General features: G+C 49.0%; 1 long non-coding RNA gene across 1 annotated transcript in view; it reads left to right on the forward strand.

The window, feature by feature from the left end:
• Window positions 1-5,557: 5,557 nt before the first annotated feature.
• The window catches only part of LOC109303809, a 10,131-nt gene continuing 8,591 nt past the window's right edge, over window positions 5,558-7,097 (forward strand). The window contains exon 1 of the long non-coding RNA XR_002099233.1: window positions 5,558-5,844. This is a non-coding gene — a long non-coding RNA (uncharacterized LOC109303809). The remainder of the gene's footprint in view (window positions 5,845-7,097) is intronic.

A 7,097-nucleotide genomic window follows, 5' to 3' on the forward strand; every position in this document is an offset into this window, starting at 1 on the left:
CAGGGGGTCGGACTCGATGACCTACTGAGGTCCCTTCCGATCCTGACATCTATGAATCTATGAAAGGTGAGTATTTTTCCATATTTGGGGTTGAGATGAAATTTTCTCCTATGGAGTATTGGCAGAAACTTTCTAAGTATTTTTGCCTTTCTCTGATAAATAGCATAAGGTGAACAAAACCCCAGGAAATCAATTTCTTGCCTCTGCTTAGGGTTAGAGACATTGCAGGTTTTCGTATTTTCTTAGTGGCTTCTAATTTTGTATTTCTGTTTCACCAAAGGCCAGAGACATGTGAGGGGACTAATAAAAATGCAGGTTGTTCATGCATAACAACTTTTATTATGGAAAAGAGTCCAATATTTCTTTGGAGTTTACTTCCTGTTGTTCACCCTTCACTGTGAGCAGTGAAATTGAGGAAGCTTGATGATTACGGTTGATTCGGGTCCTTGTGTTTTGATGAAGGAAAAGCTGTAGCAGTATATCTTTTGTTTATTTCCATTCTGTTAAGTGTAAGCTGCATTGATATTAGCCTAGTTCTGGGAAGAGGATCTGTTAATGTGACCTTTCTTTGCTTGTGTGACTGGCTGCCCTTGACCTTCAATATGCCAACAATAGTGCCATCCATGCACACACTGAGGAAAACCTCCAGACCACCTTGGATCTCTTGTGAGAAGCCTATTGAACTTTCGGCCCCTCTCAACCTGGTGAAGACCTGCTCTATCAGCCTGCCCTGGGGGGTCACAAATGTGACCCCCCTCTCCAAATTACCATTGTGGGAAAGACCCTTGAGGTAATCAAACACTTCCTCTACCTCAGTAGCCACCCTTCTCAGAGAGTGAACACTGATGAAGACATCCAGTACAGGATCCAATGCGCGAGTGCTTCCTTTGGGAAATTGCTTCAGCGTGTCTTTATTCATTGCAATCTCCAAAAAGACACCAAGATGTAGATCTACAATGCAATTATCATCCCCACTTGCCTCTACAGATGTGAAATGTAGGTGATCAACTGTCATCATCTCAAGAGCCTGGAGAGGTACCACCAACAATGCCTCCAGAGAATCCTCCACATCAAATGGGGATATCACCACACAAACACCAGCATCCTTGCTGTTACCAGCCTAGAGTTGGTGAGTCTCAAACACCAACTTCGCTGCACTGAATATTGCATGCGGATGCCCAACTCTCAACTCCCAAAACAAGTGCTCTACTCCTAGCTTAGTAACAGCCTGAGATCTCACAATGTCCAAAGGAAGTGCTACAAGGACACATTGAAAGTATACCTCAAGAAAACAGGTGCCAACATCAAGACTTGGAAAGAACTGCCTACTGACTGACTCCAATGGCACTGCAACCTCAACCAAGTGACTACCTGTTTCAGGGTAAAGTGCCTCACCCTCAAAGCAGAGAAAAGAGAATGGAGGAAGGAACAGGTGAGAAATCCTGGCCTATCGCCTACCTCCCACCTGTGAAAAAACCTGTTACTTCTGGAGACAGAACTGTGCCTCAAGGATTGTACTCCTCAAATCACCACAAGACCCATCAATGAGCCATGGTAGAGAACATCCTTGAATTGATGGATTGCCAGTGATGATGACTGGGTGGCATGTAGAACCACAATAATAATATTGTAAAGTGTGTACACACTGAGTACTGTGTGGGGTGTTCTTTAAATTCTTTGACAACAAAATTATGGTTTCAAAGTAAATTCAATAGACATTCATACTCTTAAGGGCATTTTGCATTATTCCATCCAGCAGGTGGCCAGACAACACAAGTAGACATTACAAATGCTGACTGCCTGCCCTTTGGGCAGGGGGCTGGACCCGAAGATCTTGAGAGGTCCCTTCCAGACCTAATGTCTATGAAATCTATGAGTGCAGGGAAGCCTAGGGCCTCCAATGGCAAGCTCACTTGCCTTTACACAAATGCCAGGAGCCTGGGCAACAAACAGGAGGAGCTGGCCCTACTTCTAAACAGTAATAATTACGATCTCATAGGGATAACAGAGATCTGGTGGGACTCCATCTATAACTGGACCACAGGTATAGATAGCTATACCCTGTACAGGAGAGATCATGTTACAAGAAAGGGTGGGGCTGTAGCTCTCTACATGAAGGAGCAGTACACTTCCCTATAGGCAAAGATTGGCAACCAAGAACGGTGACTTGAGATCCTCTGGGTAAAAATAAGGGGGGAATGTGGTGAAGGGAATATAATGGTAGGAGTCTACGACAAACCTCCTAATCACAAGCAAGAACTTGACCATGAGTTTGCCAGGGAACTGACTGAGGCTGCATGCTCTCGGTGCACGGTTGCCATGGGTAACTTTAATTACCCTGACATCTCATGGGAAAAGCACTCAGTCAAATTTGATCAGTTGCAATGCTTCCTCACAAGCATTGATGAGCTTTATTTGTCTCAAGAAGTCTATGGACTGACAAGGGGCAAGACACTGCTGGACCTGGTACTGGCCAAAGGGGGTGATCTAGTCAGCAACCTGAGAATCAAAGGGAAACTGGGAAACAGTGACTACAAGTTGATCACTTTCTCTATTCACCGCAGAGCTGGGAGGTCAGTCAGCAATACGGAAGTCCTCGACTTTAGGAAGGCTGACTTTCACAAGCTTAGAAGGCTAATTGTTCAGGCCCTGAGAAACCACAGTCTGGCAGAGAGGAATGTCTATGATGAAAGGTCACTCCTCAAGGATGCAATCCTTGAAGCACAAGGGAAGTCCATTCCAACCCCCAGAAAAAGTAGCAAAAGGGCTGGATGACCCCCTTGGCTCAATAGGGAACTCAAGGACCTCCTGCACCTAAAAAAATAAGCTTATAAAGGATGGAAGGCAAGAAACACCACTAAGGAGGAGTACTCAGCACTAGCCCATACCTGTAGGAAGCAAACAAGGAAAGTCAAGGCTGAAACTGAGCTCAAACTGGCCATTTAAATCAAGGACAGTAAAAAGTCCTTCTTCAAATATGTGGGAAGTTATAAAAAGAACAAGGGTAATATTGGACCCTTACTAAACCAAGTTGGGCAGCTGATAACCGACACCCAGGAAAAGCCAATCTCCTTAACGACTACTTCGTGTTGGTCTTCCATCAGCCCAGTGGGATCACCCTGCCTGACAAGAGGCAGGATCACCAGGGGAAGGGCAAGATTACGTCCATCATTATCATTGATCTTATGAGGGAACACCTTGAGAAGCTGAACATCCACAAATCAGCCGGTCCGGACAGACCACAACCAAGAGTGCTAAAGGACCTTGCTGACATTATAGCATAGCCTATGGCAAGGATATTCGAGAACTCATAGCACTTGGGCAAGGTGCCTGATGATTGGAAGAGAACCAATGTGGTGCCTATCTTCAGGAAAGGGAGAAGGGAAAATCCAGGGAACTACAGGCCTGTTAGCTTGACCTCAATCCTAAGGGGAGGTAATATTCTGAGAGATAGCCAACATGGCTTCGTGGTGGGTAGATCTTGCCTGACCAGCCTGATTTCCTTCTATGACCAGGTGACACATCACCTGGACAAAGGAGAAGAGGTGGATATCATATTTTTGGACTTCAAGAAAGCCTTTAACCTTGTGTCCTATGATGACCTCATGGAAAAATTGGGGAATTGTGGCCTAGACAATTTCACAGTCCAATGACTGAGGAACTGGCTCCATGGACAGACCCAGAGAGTGATAGTTGATTGAACTGAATCAACTTGGCACACTGTAACCAGTGGCATCCCCCAGGGCTCCATTTTCAGACCTGTACTCTTCACTATTTTATAAATGATCTGGACTCAGGTGTTATAAGCAGACTGGCTAAGTTTGCTGATGACACCAAACTATCCTCTAGGGTGAAGTGCAGTCACCCTAGAGGATAGGCTAGCAATCCAGGTCAACCTCAACAGGCTTACAAGGTCAGCGGATCAAAACCTGATGGCATTCAATGCCAAGAAATGCAAGGTGCTCCACCTTGGGAGAAAGAACCCACACCACACTTATAGACTCGCTAGCTAGCACCACATCTGAAAGAGACTTGGGGATCATGACTGGCCACAAGATGAATATGAGCCACCAGTGCGATGCTGCAGCCGGCAAAGCAAACAAAACTCTGGCCTGCATCTTCCGATGGATCTCAAACAAGACCCGGGAGGTCCAGAGGAGAGACACGCGAATGATTAGAGGACAAGAAAGCAGACCTTATGAGGAGAGGCTGAGAGACATGGGACTGGAAAAGCATAGGCTCAGGGGTGACTTAGTGGCAGCATATAAGTAAGTAAGGGGTGTGCACTGGGAACTGGGAAAATGTCTGTTCACCAGGGCACGCCAGGGAAAGACTAGGTCCAACGGTTCTAAACTCTTAGAAGATTATTTTAGGCTGGACATAAGGAAAAACTTCTTTACTGTCCAAGTCCCCAGGGCCTGGAACAGACTCCCTGCAGAGGTGGTGCAGGCACCTACTCTGAATTCCTTTAAGAAACACTTGGATGCCTATCTTGCTGGAATCATTTGATCCCTGCTGACTGCCTGCCCTTTGGGCAGGGGGCTGGACCCAATGATCTTGCAAGGTCCCTTCCAGCCCTAATGTTATGAAATCTACGAAATGATGTATACAAAATGATGTAAGTTCTGCCACTGCAAGTGAATAGTACCACCATAGCTGGAACTAAGGGTGGAGACAGAAGTTGTTTTGCATCTCATTTGTGCCTCCATAAAATTAATATATGTCATCTACAGGGATCTGGGGTTTCCGTTTCCCACAAAAGAACAGAAAAAAACCACAGATTTCCCCTTTTTATCAGAGAAAACATGGATTTCTCCTTTTAGCAGAGAAACCTGTGGATTCCCTGCTTTTGCAAGCAGCTCTGCAGGCTTGTTGAGCTCCAGCCTGCAAAAGCTGTTTACAAACAGGGTGGGGAACCCCAGCCCTGCCTGGAGCAGGAGGGGGAGCGCGGGGCCTGACACAGTGACTCAGCCAGGGCTCTGCTCAGTTCAGCTCAGCCTCACTCTTCTCCTGGAGCCTGAGGTAAGTGAGACTTGCAGGGGGATGGGGGCCCCTCTGTCAGGGCTCAGGGTTTATAGGTCATGGCTGGGGGCACCAGCAGGGCTGGGGGAGCCAGGAGCTGGCCCCGGCCCCACCCAAGGAGGCAGCAGCAGTGGGGGAACCGGCTGCATGGTGCTTCTGCTGCAGCTGCCTGCTGTTGGGAGCAGGGAGCTGCAGACTTGGGTCCCTGGCCCCATAGCCCTGGCTGTGGGGGCCCATCTGGCAGGGCTGGGGGGACAAGGGCTGTGGGTGGGAGGCAAGAGGCATGAGTAGGGCAGGGGGGCTGTTGTGGGGGCAGTGAGGGTCACCAACAGTATTGGGGGGTCTTTGGGGGCAGTGAGGGACACCAGCAGTACTTGGGGGGGGGGGCTTTGGGGGTAGTGAGAGTCACCAGCAGTGTTGGGAGTGCTGCAGGGGGCTTTTAATTTTAATAATGTATTTGGGGGTTTTGTCAGAGAATTTGCAATTTTTCATCAGAGAATTTGTGATTTTTTTTATCGGAGAAAACCAGGATCCCTCATCATCTGTCTAGTCTAATCAATTTTTTTGATCTGAATGGTATTTTGGTGCTTCAGTGTTTCTGAGATAGGCATTTTAATTCATAACATGATATTTCAAAGGTTGTTGAATCTACTTTATAGCTATTGGTATGTTCGTTGTAGGGCCGTTGTATCTGGATTGATCCCATTCAAAAGTCAGAGGAAGAAGAAGAAGAAGTTGAAGAAGAGGAGAAAGTAGATGAGTCAGATGAACCACAGCAAGAAGTGGGACCCCCTCTTTTAACCCCACTCTCTGAAGATACAGGTACAGACCACTCAGACTTTGAGTGATTGTATTTTCTGACAGTGAACATCTAAAGTTTTGGCAGTGGATGAGTGAAAACCTGGAGGTATAGTTTTGTGAGGCATCACAGCAGGTATTTGAGATTACCAGAAAGGCACATTAACTGTATAATTCAGGGGTGTCCAACTGTCACGGAGTGGGGTCTAGGAGCAGCCGTGATCTCGCTGGCACCCCCTGCCGTGCTAAGTAGGCGATCCAGCACCCTCTATTCTCGCCTGCCAAGTCTTTGATGAAGTATAATTTGATATATGGGAGGCTGCCTTCGATCCCCTTATACACAGTACTATGCTTACTGTTCCCCGTTCCGTTCAGAGTAACAAGGTACACCCCAGCCTTAGGGACTGCGTGTGCCTCCTACCTCCCCTTTAGCACGCCCCAAACCTCGCAGCTCTTCCGGACGTTATCAAGTCCAATTCCTACCTGCGCCTTGCCTGGCACCCCGGGGGCTTGTCACAAAACCGGCGCCCCTTCTCTGGCGCCCCTGGGGCTTGTCACAAAACCGGCGCCCCTCTAGCCGTTAGCCTTCTCGGGCTTACTAATAATACTCTTCCCAATTGGGTTCTTTTACCCCCTGGGATCAGCGGCCTAAGCCTTGCCTGGCCCCTCCGGGTTGCTGTCAATAAGTATCCAATTAGGCTCAGGCGGCCTAAGCCTTACCTGGCCCCTCTTACCGTTCAGAGTTCCCATTTCTGTGGAGCTCCTCAGAGCCTCTTTTCAACTCGCCCCCTCCTGGGGTTCCTATCAATAATAGGCACCCGCTCCCGGGCTTCTCTCAATACGTGCCCTCACCAGGGCTTCTCTCAATACGTGCCCTCTCGTGGGGCTTCCCTCTAGTTTGCGCCCACTCTTGGGCTTCCCTCCGCCCTCTCTGGGGCTTGTCCCGCGCTTCTCGCGCCCTCACCCTCTCTGGGGCTTGTCCCACGCTTCTCGCGCCCTCACCCTCTCTGGGGCTTGTCCCACGCTTCTCGCGCCCTCACCCTCTCTGGGGCTTGTCCCACGCTTCTCGCGCCCTCACCCTCTCTGGGGCTTGTCCCACGCTTCTCGCGCCCTCACCCTCTCTGGGGCTTGTCCCACGCTTCTCGCGCCCTCACCCTCTCTGGGGCTTGTCCCACGCTTCTCGCGCCCTCACCCTCTCTGGGGCTTGTCCCACGCTTCTCGCGCCCTCACCCTCTCTGGGGCTTGTCCCACGCTTCTCGCGCCCTCACCCTCTCTGG

This window comes from Gavialis gangeticus, unplaced genomic scaffold, assembly GCF_001723915.1.
Source record: "Gavialis gangeticus isolate Ggan-Ray unplaced genomic scaffold, GavGan_comp1, whole genome shotgun sequence".
Classification (NCBI taxonomy): domain Eukaryota; kingdom Metazoa; phylum Chordata; order Crocodylia; family Gavialidae; genus Gavialis; species Gavialis gangeticus.